We start from the raw sequence: 15,977 nt of genomic DNA on the forward strand, positions 1-15,977 counted from the left end.
AAATCAGGGAATAAACTAAAATCCTTCGGTGGATGTGTGAGAACAACACCCACACTCAACCCATGGAACGCCTCACTGGGGCAGAGTAACGTAAAACAGCGATTTGTGCTGCACCATGTTACTCTAGATTTATCAAGCCACGCAAGGCCAAGCAAGGTGGCCTTGCATGATTTGCTTAATCTAACTTAGTAGTTGGCCGTCCTTGCGCTCCATTGAGTGGTGCAAGGGTGACGCAACAATTTATAAAGGTGGCCCTTGGCACCTGTGAAAGTTGTACATCAAGCAACCTTCTAGCATTACCGCGCCGCAGCAGTGAACGTGGAATAGGAAACCAGCCTCAGAGATACGCAGCATGAAGAAATAATAAACAACATTGTTAATTCAGAGAAAAGTAGTGCTGACTACCGCCAGCAAAGACAGGCAGGAATGCTATCCTAGATACCAACAAACATATTGCAGATTCAAAAAGTCCTACACCATGATAGTGTGGGAAAGGACCAACTCAGAATACAGAGGCTGTGGCATGGACATTCAGGGTCAATGCAAAAGGGATGAAGGTTTGATTTGAGGGGGTGTTTTATGTATGCCAAATATTCAACCATATCAAGATCCAATCATAACATCAATTAACCAGAGGTCTCCAAAATTTTCACTAATAAGAGCTTCTTATATTCAATGAAAATCATTCAGCTCTACCAGTGTTGTACACATCAGACAAGATTACATTATGGGCCACCATATTCAGGACTACCATGCAAGATCACCTCATTCCAGAATTGCCAGGAATAATGTAAAAAGGGCTTAGTCAATTTGGAATGCCTGTACAATACCAATTACCAATGCAATGCCCGCTGGCACCAAAGTAAGAATACAAAGGTAAAATTATTAACATAACATAACATAACACAGGTTCAAATCCCAGCGGGTCCACTCAGCCTTTCATCCATTTGAGGTCGATAAAATGAGTACCATTGAGTTGGACAACAATGAACATCTGTTATTCAACGCCAAGAGACTTCTGGGTGAACGTGCGCTTTACAAATACACATGTTATGTTACAACAAGTTGAGGTACGTGATCCTCTAATAATTGGCAAAGTTAAAAAATTCCTTTTTAATATATCTGACTTTGTTGAAGAGGTCTGGAGAAAAACTTGGAGTGTGAATGGAAGCTTTATTATTTATAGCTTAATATTTCCAAAAACATATAGCTTGATCAAGATCCAAAGACATAGCAGTCGAAACATACTTTATTTAGCGAGGTACCAGACCCAGAACTCCTACCAGATTCAGAGACGAGTGGTGTGTCAAAAATACTGCTTATCAGGCATATGCAACAAGAGACCCTGTCTCCAATTTGGTAGAAATTATATAACCTGTAAGGTTGTCAGGCCTCCATAACAGACCAACCTCTAAAACAGGTTCTGTATAAAACAGGAGAAAATTGCAGGCAGAACATCACATAAAAAGGACATTCCAGCAGGAGGTTTTGTGAGGATTGAGGTTACTGGAAGCAAAGTATTTAAGCCCATAAAGGAGGAAAGTCTCCAAATGCGTAAGGCGTAAGCGCGCCACATTTCCTCACCGGAGTTTCCTCAAAAAGAGCTCTGGAAAAAACAAGATGGTGACTGCGGTCAGCAATAGTAAAAAGCTGAGCGCAAAAGAGAGAATTATTATGCCATAGGACACAGAAGGTCTCAGAAAGCAGCATGTGCATGCTAGCACATCTTCCGACACCTGAAGCCGCGCACCGCTCACATGGAGAACACCACTGAATATGGTTACCGTGACCCGCTTCGCGGAGCGTCACAGGAACGCCACCATTCGAGTCAGACGCCAAGACATGCCCCAAATGGTTCATAATTTTGAATGCCCATGAGTGGTGTACTAATGCTGCTGGACTCCTTGTTTCTGTCCCTGAACTCTGTACGTCTTAGACTTTTTCTTGAGATTGAAATTGACCCGTCAAACATTGCCATATGACAAGAGAATGTACTGAACTGCAATTGAAACACTTTTATCTCAAGAAATGCTGAAGGTTTATTGATAGAGGACCCTTCATCATACTTATGCCAGTCATTAAAGCTAACAAGCAGGGAAACATTGCTATATACAGCCGACTATAGTTCACAACCACAACTCCAGAAGTTACCCACACAAACCAGCATCCGTCAACCATCAGATGGTGTCAGAAAAGGAGATCATCCAGCAGGTGGATTCTGAATCACTTTATTGTAGATATAGCAAGTGCATAAGATTGATTGACCTGTGAGTCTAGTAATCTTTACAACTGTAGAATGTAATCTGAAATATCCTGGACTTAAAATGCCACATGAAGATTAGAAACTATTTCCTTGTTCATGTTTGGAGGGATTCAGACCTCTGGTGCCCCGTTGCTTTAACCATCAACTGTCATACCAGCAGAGCAGAAGGTCAATACTGGGTGATCGGCCGGGGCCCCCTGGGTCATCAGGAGCACATGTATGGCCATCACAGTGGACTAAAAGCCACCATCTTCCAAAATGCACACTATTCATGAATAGGCCATCATTCCAAATATATATTGAATCACTAAGTGACTTTCTGTGAGATTTGTGAATCTCCTATTCTCAGGGTGCTGATGATACTCATATATAACTGAATTTGATATTTACCAGCTCTCAGTAATATCCCAAAGTACATTCATAGATATTTCTCCACCACAGTATGATCAACTGTTAACATTCAAGTTCCTACTCATTTTCAATGGGGATTCCTAAGAGTCAGTCCTGGCTTAATACAATGGCATTGCTAAGGAACTCATATAAAGTTTGGTGGAGCAGAAACCCCACTATAAATCAGGGGAGCTCTTGCCCACCGAATTCATAGTCCCCACCCCCCATCTAGAGGCGGTGGAAGGACCAGGTTTCCAGAGGTTTCCAGAGGCAGAGCCTTAGCTGACTCTGCTTTTGGAAACCTTCAACTACTGGCCATCCATGATAGGGCCATCTGTCAATGTACGTCAAATCTTGTGGTTCTGCACAGAAAGCATAGAAATGACTCCCACCTGCTGGAAATAAATTTCCAGTGCTTCAGGGCCATTTGATTTTTGTTTTTCAGAAACAAATTTTGCCTTTAAGTTTTTTTTTGGGGGGGGGGGAAAGTAGGATCAAACAAAAATGGCACCCGATTAGCATTCTTCTCTTGCCTGATCTGCAACTTCCACACGGACCGGCACACAGAAGGCAGTAACATTCAAGCCAGGCAGAAGGACATTTTTTAATATGGCAGTCAGCCCCCCATCAAGGGAGCAGAGGTCATGACCTCCACTGACCTGGTGGGCAGGCAGGCTACCCACCAATTTTAAATCACTTCCTAAATCATCCCCCAGTGACAATGTGAAATCTCTAGAAAACTTGATGAAAAAGTACATTTTCAAGCCCATGTCAAAGTTAATCTAAAAGTGCCCAATCTCAGGTGAGACTGTTGAAAAGCAATAAACACTTTATTCCTGAATCATATGACATCAGATCTACTGAATAAACTATGGTTCTGTTCAGATTACATTATGAAAACTCAGAGCTCTCTGGATTATAGAACTTCAGAATAGCACCTCTCACTGGACTCCTACCCACTGCAGGCCCCCTTGTCACTCGCTTGCAGGCATTGCACTCACATCACTATCTTCATAGATTTTCTCCAAAGTATTTTGTTGATGCTAGGGTTAAAAAAGCAATACATACTGACTGAACGCACAAGATATAGAAATCGATTCCTCCTAAGCTTTACAATTTAAAATGATACTCATGCTAATGCATTCAATTATCATCTTCCTGCGCCTGCACATACATTCAGCACCAAAATCTGCATTTTCGTTCCAATTCAAGGCAAAATCTTGGAATAAGTGATAATTAGTACAATCCATACCAGGCCACTCATAATGAGGACTCTGTGTTGAATCCATTTCTGTTGGAATGGAAAAGCCCACTGATTTGATTTGATTTGATTTGATTTGATTTGTAGATTTATAAAGCACACGATTGCCCATACGCGTCTTGGCGCAGGGTGAAATAGGAGACCAGAAGCTGGTAATATTTAGCATTACTAACCAGAAGTGAACAGACACGTTTTTATCTCTTTCTGAAATTAAATTAATACATTTTTAATTGCAATTGGGAGCAAATTCCATGCCTTTGCTGCGTATAGCAGAAAGCTTCTCCCCCCATCTGACCTGTTTATATCTTGGCACCTGGATCAATTTTAGATGGCTAGATCTCACGGTCTTGGTCGGCTCGCACCATTTCAGGTGGGATTTCAGGAACTGCGAACCCATCCCATGGAGGGTTTTGTAGGCCAGGCACAAGGATTTTAATTTTATTCATTTTCCAATTGGGAGCCAGTGTAGGGAGCTCAATCTGTGTGCTATTGGCTTGTATCTGGGGATGTGCAGCACCAGCCGGGTTGTTGCATTTTGCAGGCACTGAAGCTTTGCCAGATGCTGGACCTGGATCCCAGCATATAGCGCGTTTCCGTAGTCCAGTCTTGATAAGGCCAACATTGTTACCACTGTTTTGCAGGACTCATGGGGAATGAAAGGCAGGAGTTTCCTGATCATTTTCAGGATGTACCAAATGGACGATGTTAGCTTGTTTGACTGTGCCTCGTATGATAATTTATTGTCCAGGAGCACTCCCAAGTTTTGTACCTTAGTTACTGGGGACTGGCAGATTCCTAGGCTGTCTGGCCACCAGTCCTGGGACCAGATTTGCATGTCTGAACCTAAAAGCATGACTTCGCTTTTATCTCCATTTAATTTTAGACAATTAGCCTGTATCCAATGGTTGAGCTGTTCCATGCAGTTTTGGAACCTGACTCCTGTCTCTTTCGCATTGTTTGCAATTGACACCACAATTTGGGTGTCGCCAGCGTAGGAGACCGGAAGGAAGCCGCAGCTATTAATGCCGCCAGGGGTGCCACGTACAAATTAAAAAGGGTGGGACTTAAGGAGGACCCCTGGGTACCCCACATGGGGAGTTGAAGGATTTAGATTTAGCCTCTCCCAGCTCAACCGTGAACGTCCTATTAGATAGATAAGAAGACAACAGAGTTCGGGCCGTCCTGTGCACTCCTGCTTCAGCAAGACGAATGAGGAGAGTGTCATGGTTTACCGTGTCAAAGGCCACAGAAAGATCGAACAAAATCAAGGCGGCCTTTCCTTCGGCATCCAGTGCACTCCTGAGTTCCTCCGTAGCCGTCAATAGTGCTGTTTCCATTCCATGCCCTTCTCGGAAGCCAAATTGCAAGTAGTCTAGTGCATTTGCATCCACGCGGAATTGAGACAGCTGTCTGTTTAGTAGCTTCTCAAGAACTTCAGCAGCGAACGGAATTCCCGCAATGGGTCTAAAGTTTCCTGGTTCTTGTGGGTCTAGACTGGGTTTCTTAAGTAGCGGCAGCACTGATGCTGTTTTCCATGCTTCTGGAAAGTGGCCGGATTTAATAATTTCAGAGAAAAGCAGACCTATTTGCTCACTCAGTAGGTCAGGAAAGAGGTGCGTCACCTTAGGCGGACAGGGGTCAATTGTGGCACCTGATTTCGTCGACCTAACCACCTGAAGGATCTGTTCAATGGAAGGTGGCTGAAAGTGGAATGAGTGATCCTGTATGTGAGGTGAAATCTCGTCCTGCAATTTTGTGTTGGGCAGCTTGTGTGTAGGATCTACGGACCTCTTGAGGGACTCATATACTAAAGAGACTTTATCTACAAAGAACTTGCCCAGATTATTGCAGAAATCGGAACTCATTTCTGTTTGAATGGAGCTGTCCGATTTAGTTAATTTTTTGATAACATCTCTAAGCGCTGGGAGGATCTTGGTCTTGTAACTGTTGGTGACTTCCTTGGTAGAGAATGTAGAAATACATTTGAAGAACTTTGTGTTAAATATCAAATCCCCTCTACAGATTATTTAAAATTTATACAAATATCCACATCCCTCAGACACTTGATGGTAAATATTGATACAAATTCCATACCACTTTTAGAACTCATAGGTAAACAAACAACTAGAATAGGCAATATTTACGACTTATTTATAAGGAATCACCTTGATGATCTTGAATACATAGAAACAAGTTGGGCTAATAAATTAAACAATGCAAATATTGACATTGACATGTCCCTTCATTTGTCATCTAAAGTATTGTTAGCCTCCAATTTAAAAGCCCAAACATACAAAACAATATATGACTTATATTTTACCCCTTCTAAATTATTCACATGGGGAAAAAGGGCTCATGATCGATGTCCGAGATGTGCATTGGGACCAGCCAACCTTATTCACATGCTCGCGGAATGTCCAAGACTTGATGAGATTAAAAAAGGCATTATCAAGTTTTGGGCTGAACTCTTCGGACATGAAATAAGAACATCATCAACTCTTTTTATATTAGGCTACGATGACTCTTTGGGTCATAGTAATGAGGAAACTGTTACTATCTTTATATGTACGGCTGTCTATAGAATCGTCCTAGCAGCAAGATGGAAAGATTCTGATGCCCCTACTCTTTATGGGTGGATGAATAGGCTATTAGGGATATATAAACAAGAAATAGCAATTTATAGAACTAGAGGTAAAAAATCAAGATCACGTGGTGAACAAATCTGGGGGCATATTATCAAGGTGGTTTATCTCCGCTTTTTTGGCTTTAAAAGCCAAGAAAGCGGAGATAAAATTATCTCCCCATTACCTAGCTGTCGCTAACACCAGTTAGCGACAGCTAGTAGGAGATAGCGACCATCTTGGGCCCCACTTTGCATGTCAGTGATATTTATCACTAATGATATGCAAAGTGGGCGTGCCAAGATGTTAGCGACTGGAAACAGTCGCTAACATCGCTATCTCCTATTACCAACTTTTGGAGATATTCGCGCTAAGCGCGAATATCTCCAAAAGCTAACACCTGCCCCTGAGCAGTTCTTAGCCATGTTATCCAATGGGAGGTGGATAATATGGCTAAGAGCATTCGCTCGGTAATGCATGAATATTGCTGACTTTTCAGCGATATTCATGCATTGCGGCCGTTTTTTATCGCATTTGCGATAAACCTTGGTAATACCAAGGTTTATCTGCGGTAAAAATCGCCGCAGCTTAGCGGTAAAATTTTCTCTCTAACCAAGCAATAGCGATAATTATCGCTATTGCTTGGTAATATGCCCCCTGGACTCCAATTGCCACTTGGTATGAGAGGCAAAGAAAGTAATAACCTGTTACTTTTATTTTTTTTCTTGTAGTCCCAATAATTTTGTTAATATGTAATGGATGTGTAGAAATGAAATTGAAATTAATTGTATAATATCTCTGTTATTTATTTTTCTGATTAATTCTGTGGAAATTTGTTACTTTGAATTTTTGCTACTCTGTTTATGTATCCTTTAAATCTGCTCAAATAAAAATAATAAAAAAAATAAAATAAAAAATAACTTCAGCAGCGAACGGAATTCCCGCAATGGGTCTAAAGTTTCCTGGTTCTTGTGGGTCTAGACTGGGTTTCTTAAGTAGCGGCAGCACTGATGCTGTTTTCCATGCTTCTGGAAAGTGGCCGGATTTAATAATTTCAGAGAAAAGCAGACCTATTTGCTCACTCAGTAGGTCAGGAAAGAGGTGCGTAACCTTAGGCGGACAGGGGTCAATTGTGGCACCTGATTTCGTCGACCTAACCACCTGAAGTATCTGTTCAATGGAAGGTGGCTGAAAGTGGAATGAGTGATCCTGTATGTGAGGTGAAATCTCGTCCTGCAATTTTGTGTTGGGCAGCTTGTGTGTAGGATCTACGGACCTCTTGAGGGACTCATATACTAAAGAGACTTTATCTACAAAGAACTTGCCCAGATTATTGCAGAAATCGGAACTCATTTCTGTTTGAATGGAGCTGTCAGATTTAGTAAATTTTTTGACTGTGGAGAAGAGTTCTTTGCTGGAGTTTTTTGCCTCGTCTATATTTTGCTTAAATATTTGCTTTTCTCTGTTAGTATTAGTTTTTTATAATTGGCCAGTGAGGTTTTATAGCCCTCTTTTAGCCCTAGATCATAATTTGACCTCCATCTTTTTTCTAACTTTCTGCAGTGTTGTTTTTGATACTTTAGTGCATTTGTGAACCAAGGTTGGGATGGAGTTTTCCTCCTTGTCGTGTTTTTTTTTTGAGGGGGGGGGGAGACTGCTACTTTAATGGCCGAGTATATCTATCTCGAGATTTAGTTTGTGGCTATATTGCAATCTTTGTCGAGTTCCGGGGTAGACCTTATTAGATGTTCCTTTAGTAATGTCGAGTTAGATTTTGATCAGTTAAAGAATGTAGCGTGTTTATATGATGGCGCAGCACTCGCTATATCCTTTTCTACGTTTATTGCAAATATTATTGCCTTGTGGTCTGACCAGGGTACCGGTAAGATTTCGAATGCCCTAATGTTCTTGTTGGAGGTGAAAATCCCAATGAGTGTGTGCCCTGCCTCATGGGTGTTCTGCTTTACAATCTGCTCCATGTCGAGGTTTGAGAGTGCATCTGACAGTGTTGTTACGCCAGTGTCTGAGTTATTCTTTAGGTGTATATTAAAGTCCCCCAGAACTGTAAAGTCTGCATTTTTCACACTATATTCCAAGAAGGGGCTCAGCAGTTGTATCAAAGGGGTTTTAGCCCTAGGTGGTCTGTAAATCAGAAGGCCTTTGAAATTAGCGTTGTTGTTGACGTTTATTTAAAAGTGCAGAATCTCGCAATCTGGTTTACTACCCTGATTTAAGCCCTTAGTTCTTGATTAATTTCTATGGATAATGGCCAGCCCCCCACTCTCTTCCCCTTCCTGTCAGCCCTGACAATTGAGTAACCTTCTGGAATTGCCAGTGCTAGATCGATGTCGGAGGCACTGCATGGTGATGTGTACCCCTGCCCTCAGTGCCTCAGCTGCATGTAAATATAAATGCCTGGTACTGATTTATGGTCATGGCGAACATGGATGATTGATGTGCTCGACCTGTCTTATGGTAAAGTGGTCTTGTTCAACTGGAATGGGTGCACCAAGCCCTACCCTCCAGATGGTAGAGGGCTAGTGATATTGCCAAGAGTTAAGTGGCATGAGTGCGATGGTAGCAGCATATCTATTTTGTGTTTCATAAGAGTCAATAGTATAAAAGGGCTTTTACCTGTGTCACTGGAGTGATGCCTATCGCTCGCCTATGTAAAGTTCTGTTGTATACTTAACTCATTTTTATCATACATGATAACTGTATGTAGCGCTGTGCAGTGCATGATGGTTGCATGTGTGTGCTGCATTGTATGTGCCTGCACTTGGTACATAATACAGAGGCCTGTGGGTTGTATTTTGAAAGCCCTGGGCCTGGAAAGGCTTGTTGGAGATGAGGGATGCATCCCCAGACAGGAGCTTTGGATTACTGACAACCCTAAGAGCTGGAGGGGGAGCAAATAAACTGGAGGAAGGGGAAAACAGCATCCTCTGTGCACTTCAAAGGATCTCAAAAGGTTAATGGACCCTGGGGCCAAGCTCATTGTCAGACAAGAAGGTAGGTCTGATGAGGTTGCCACTGTAGGACAAGGAAATCATAATAGTCTGTGTTGTGGCTCATTCAGAACGGCAAATGCTCCTGCTGTGGCAGACTGTCCCTATGACAAAGGACAGGACAGAGCAGAGGGAACTTCAAAGGAGTCAGCACCCACAATGCAAATTTCAAGAGCACCAGATACTAAATCTTCTCTGTTTCTGGAAATGGACTATAAAAATGGGAGCGTGAATCCCACAAACTGTTAATTAGAGTACACAAGATTACCACGACTTCGAGCTTTTGCAAACACGACTCGGGACCAAGATCTGCTTGTCTCCCAGCACTGTGAAGAGCCACTGTCCAGGAAGCCAAGAATACTTGCCCTGTGGCTAGAGGAGCAGTCTTCTGCCTGCCTGCCAAGACCATTGTGCCCTGTGAGGAGGTGGAGGGAGCCTGGGGTTGCGAGTCCTAGCAGGGATCCTAGCAATTGGATCAAGCTGTTAGGTCCAGTCAGGACCGCTGTTAATGGAAATAGGAACTTGGCGACCCTTGCCTAGGCTGCAGTGGAGTTTTGACCCATCACTCATTGAAGTTACGTCTTTGGGGCCGCTGCCATTGCCCATGATGCTCGTATGCCATGAGGGTGCTTCGAGGAATGCCTGTGGAAGAGAAATTGTTGGGGACATTTCCCTGTAAAACAGACATTGTTGGGGCGGCTGCCTATGCCAGTGACCTTCTATACCAGAATTGGGTCACTAGGACCGCAGGGGCCATTGCGTGCCTTAGAGGAGTCCCCTTGACCATCAAAGGGACTCAAGGTCAAGAGCAAAAGCCACCTGCTTTACTGCTGCTGCACCATCACCTTACCTGCACAGATGGATGGCAATGTAGAAGTCACCTGCTGTGATCGCTGACTGTAACTGCAACAGTGCTCTGCTCCCACTGCTGGTGGCAAGACATAGTGCATGCCGCTCATCAACGGAGCATTGGAAGACACACACTGACTTCCACTCACCTCTTCAAGCCAAGGCTAGGTAGGATTGGAGCAAAGCCAAAATGATTTTTGAGACTTGCATGAACTTGTCGTTTTAGCACCATAGTGTGTTGAACTTTGAGGCCAAAGTAAGAATTTGTAGCATGATGCCGGCATGGGCAGCACCCGTGCAGTCATCTCAAGTAAACCACCAGTATGGAGAGGGAGAGGAAGTACCCAGTGACATTAGTGTGCTGTATTATACTTTGTATGTGTAATAAATACTTATTTTCTTTACAAAACTAAGTATTGAACTGGACAATCAGATTAATGGCGTCACTGTTTGTATTTTGAGTCTGGCATTTTTGCATAACTTGAACCTAACTCTCTCCGAAAACCTTGGACTGCTCGACCTGCACTGTTACTGAGAGTCAAGTGCTCAAGGTGTAGTACCTGGCCCAGTTGCTAAGGACCCATAGTTGGCCAAGCCCAGGGACATCAGGAGTAAAAGGACACATCCCTACGGTTGGGCCCAGTGACTATGATTTATGTTGGTTCCATGGCCCTCTGTACCGGGTTGTGAAAATTCCCCTTTCTGTTCCTCTTTCTAGTATATGTCTGAATTATATGGATAGGTGTACCTTTCACTTCGCTTGATTTGCTCCTGAATTTCTAGGAATTACAAGTACTTATGAACCTTTGTGAATTGTGCGCTTTATTCCTAAAGTACATCGTGTAGTCTAGCACTCAGAATCAGAATTCTCTGCAAACAGCCATAAAAGCACACGAGACAATCAAATCAGCAATTGAGTACATACAAACTAAAGCATGCAACTAAAATGCAAAAAATACTCATCTCTTCTTGTTTGTGAATACTATAGCCTTATAGCCCGCCGTAGAGGGCTATACCAGCTATTAAAGGCCCTCTCCAGCGTTAAAGGCCCCGAGCCGAAGGCGAGGGCCTTTAACAAGGGAGAGGGACTTTAATAGCAGTATAGCCCATCTACGAAGGGCTATAAGGCTATTAGAACATTCTGTCACTAGAGGACAGAATGTTCTAACAAAAAAACAAAGCCTTTTGGGAGCGTGAGGGGATTGGAATCCCCTCAGACTCCCTGAAGCCTTTGTTCACAGCCAGAGCTGTGAACAACGAAACATTGGAATGTTGGAGCTCCAACTCCAACTGATTTCAATGGAGCTCCAACATTCCAATGTTCTAATATAAAATGTATATCAGTCTAGCACTTATTTACATGTTCCCTGTTCACTACTTTGCCTATCCTGGTTTCTGTATAGATGTCTTATCCAGATCCCAAATAGAAACTGTTCCATAAACAACACTGTGACTTTGTGACAGTTCTGCTACAAAAATATTCTCTATAGAACGCACTGCTCCACCTTGGGGGTAGATCTATCCTATATCATTTACCTGAATGAAAAACAGTTATGTGTATGTTGAATCTATTGATAATGATGGTTGAATTATGAATAGAAAGGGTGTCTGTATAGTCTTGACAAATTTATAGAAAGTTCGAGTATTTAATAATTTGCATGCTTTCATTTATATGCTCAGTACTGTTTATTGTTTAAAGTTCCTCAACATCACACACATTAATGTAACTTAAATCCATTAGTTGGAAGCTCGTATTAATTCTGTTGTTTGATTAAAAACAGATTTTAGCAAAATAGGTTTCCAGGGAAGTGTAACATTTTTATATGAAGTAGTAACATTCAAATATCACAGACTCCATAATTGTTGCGAGACAGTAATGTTAGCATTTGTACAGATGATTAAAAAGTCATTTTCTGAAATATTCTCAGTGGAGTTTTCTTCTTAAAGAAAACATTTAATTGCTTCAATCAAGCATAACTACTTTCTGCTTACGGGGTAATTTGTAAACCCTGATCACACGGTTTGTGGTCATTTGTCATAGTTCCATTTATTTATGTTCCCCACTGTACTGATCAGCTATTGTTAATTGAGAATAATTTCCTACTCATTAAAAGTGGCAGTGGGTTAAATAAAAATAAAATGAACAATACATTTTCTCGTTCGGTGCCTAGTGCAGTAATGTAGCATCTCTGTACAATAGGGTATTTTAGAAGACGAATTTTATGAGACGTACAAAATTAAATGCAAGTAAATATTCACCTACAACAACGTAAATAGAACGAAAAGCCAATGTATGTTTAATGTTTTTTTCCCACATATGCACCACAAGACTCTAGACTGTCCATGATTTAGGCAACACAGCCATCTTTACTTACAGCCGGATTTAGAGATGGACGGAAATTGAAAATACTCGGATCTACATAGACAGTGTTAAATCTTCTACTGAAGGATTCTCAGATGGCAGAAAAAATAGCGGTTAAATGGCCAATGCCGAAGGGATAGTGGTAATTGACATTAGGGTTCTGCATCAGTGATGAATCCCCCAGTGAAGTCCACATTTCCATTTGCTGCTATTACCAAATTGTACCAGTGGCAGCTCCATGACTAAGGCGGGGAGCATTGCCCCACTGCTTTTCAGCAGTGTAAATAAAGGAAAACCAAAGTGATAATAACTCTATGTTATCATCATTTTATTTTTTTCCTGCTGCAGTAGCTTGTTGGGTCCGCTCTGCTCACAGAGCAGGGGGAGGAGTGGTGGGTACTCTGTAAGTTTGCATGAATGTTGGCCAGTCCGTCTTGGGCAGCCAAACAGTCATGTGCACTTAGCATGTTCTCACCAGGTTGCATTACAGCCTGGATGGAGAACATGCCTAGGCTCCCAGTCCTCGTCTGAACGCCGAACCATGGCACTCAGACCAATCACAACGCTGCATTCTAACATTTTGATTGGCTTAGGTGAGCCTGGTTGCTTCCTGTTCCAGCTAGAGTGGAGGGACGGTAGAGGAGAGACGTGGTGAGGAGGTACGTTTACTTTTCTTTTTCTTTACCAGTTGACAACCACCGCCCGCCCGATCTATGGCAGCCGCCACTGAATTGAAATCTAAATTGGCAAGGACACAAATCTTGTACTACATTTATTCCCAGCTAAATCCAGTGAAACACAGGAGCATGAAAAGAGCCTTTGTTTTGCCCAGCATTGCACCTCTCTTGCCTAGTGCTCACACATGTCATCATCTATTCTTAATTCTGGAGGTTTTGCCATGTCGACTCTGTTACTCAGTCATCATTTTCACATTTGGAAAATCTCTTTACATGCTTTCTTGAGGATCCTGAGGAGTGTCAGGTCCTGCAGAGAAGGCTCAGATATAACAGATAATCAGATATCCATCATGAATCAAATTTAACATTGGATACTGAAATTGCACAATTTTCATATTTTGGAGTGGGTATACAAGGGGCTGGAATAATTTATTCCAGATTGTAGCCCTTACAACAAACTATGAAGATTATGAGTCACTTTCACCGGAATCAACATTAACACATGGACCCAGGAATCCCCTATTCAGTAGAAATGAATGGGAGAAAACCTACATCTATTTAATACCTTCTTCGAAGTGATGATATATGGATGTGGAACTTAATTTTCACCTGTGATGAAGGTGGTGCGGGAAGGGTAAAGCAAGTGAGGGGTTAGATTAGGAAACATTTGCAGCTCCTCCCATTGTGAAAGAGGAAGGTGGTCAAGGGCGGTGTGCAGCACCTGCCAGTAGCCCCGGCATCACCAGAGCCAGGTCTAATGTTTACTGTCCCAGAATTACTGGGTCTGGAGTTTGCAGACCAACTAATTCTGGGGCTGGAGACACCAGGCAAGGTGGAATGTCCCATAAAGTCGTCCCCTGGTTGCTACTGTACACCCATAATGAGGAACACAGGGGGTTATTTAGAGTATGTCAAATGGGGTACATCTGCTACAAAAGAGGCTCATGCTTCATTATCCAAACTCATTTCTCCCCATGCCTTTTACAATTGTGGACCTTTAGGTGCTCTTACAGCAGAGTCCCAACTGACTTCACTGTTGGAGCCAGCAGTGAAACCATCAGTAAAGCCAGCTGGATCTGCCATTGGCCCCTGCACCAATGTACGATAGCCATCAGGTCACAGCGACAATCACCCTCCCTATACAGGGCAAGGCAAATGTATCTAAGTTTCCCTGAAAAGGATCATCGTGCAAGGTATGCAGGCATGGCAGTCTGGACATTGTTGTCAGGACCGTTATACAAGGCATTGTAGTTCCAGCAGGGAAATCAATGAACGGACCCAACACACATCAAAATACACACTGGAAGTCATAGTCAGGGAATTTTATTTTTTAAATAAAAAAACAATCTCCTGCTTTCAAAGATCGTTTTCAATTAAAAAAAAACCTTACAGTGTGGGCACAACAATCACAGTATTTGCTTGTCAAACTCTGCAGCCTTCGGAGAAACTATCACAGCCGCAGTTGTGCTAAAGGTGTAGAAAACCCAACATGGCAGTCAGTGATCTCTAAATAGGGTGGCAGATGATCATTTAGGAGAGAACAGGACATACTCACTTCTTCGGGTCTCAGGATGGCAGGCCATCTGACAGGGCCTAAAGGCTCCAGTAGTCTGACTATTAAATGGCGCATCATTCTTTAAATCCTGCTTTCGTCTGAAATCTGCTAATGAGTGGCAAGTAATTCAGCAGAAAGCAATTGATTTGATTCATCAAAACACCTCTATGACAGAATATCGATAAGAACAATTTAAAAAAACTGAAATTTCCTTATAACATTTTGTTCACAAAATATTGTGATCCTATTTTAAAAAAAGAAATGTACAACTATTTGAATACAAAAATTTCACTGTTGTAAATATCTAAAATACCTAAACATTGAAATCGAAAGTAACGACAGGTACAATATCATTAACATGTTAAATACATCACATTAAAATACACTAAATGAATGTTGTAAAACATAACAAAAAATAACACAAAACTAAAATTAAGCTATATAAACATAACATAATGTGAATAATATTAAAACATTAATACTGAAATATCAAATTAAAACAATGAACATAACTATAAAAACAATTATTTTTTAAAACACTTACTACACATAATTACCTATATTTAAATATAACTTGAAAAATATATCTGCCCAACATTAACACATAAACATTAATTAGCTTCCCCCAAATAAGGACTTAAACACCATAGAAAACAACCAATGAAATTAAACTATAAATATACTAACCAATACAAACACTTTCCTAATTAATTAAACGTAAAAAGGACACAAAAAGTGTAATAACGTATTGCAAAGAGCCAACACTTCAAGAAATTGATACTCTGCCGGGTTCTGGAAGCTTGTTTCCGGTCCAGGGAAGACATGGCTTGGCAGTTCGGGCTGGACTGTTCCCATGAGGCACAGGGTCAGACTGATTGGCATATAGCCATGTCTGAACTGGGGTGGCAGAGTGGGCTAAAGAACGGTGATGGATTAAACCCAGATCTTTTGACTGGGTGTTAGTGTTTGATTGATTCAGATGCTCAGTCCA

This window comes from Lissotriton helveticus, chromosome 4_1 (genome assembly GCF_964261635.1).
Source record: "Lissotriton helveticus chromosome 4_1, aLisHel1.1, whole genome shotgun sequence".
Classification (NCBI taxonomy): Eukaryota; Metazoa; Chordata; class Amphibia; order Caudata; family Salamandridae; genus Lissotriton; species Lissotriton helveticus.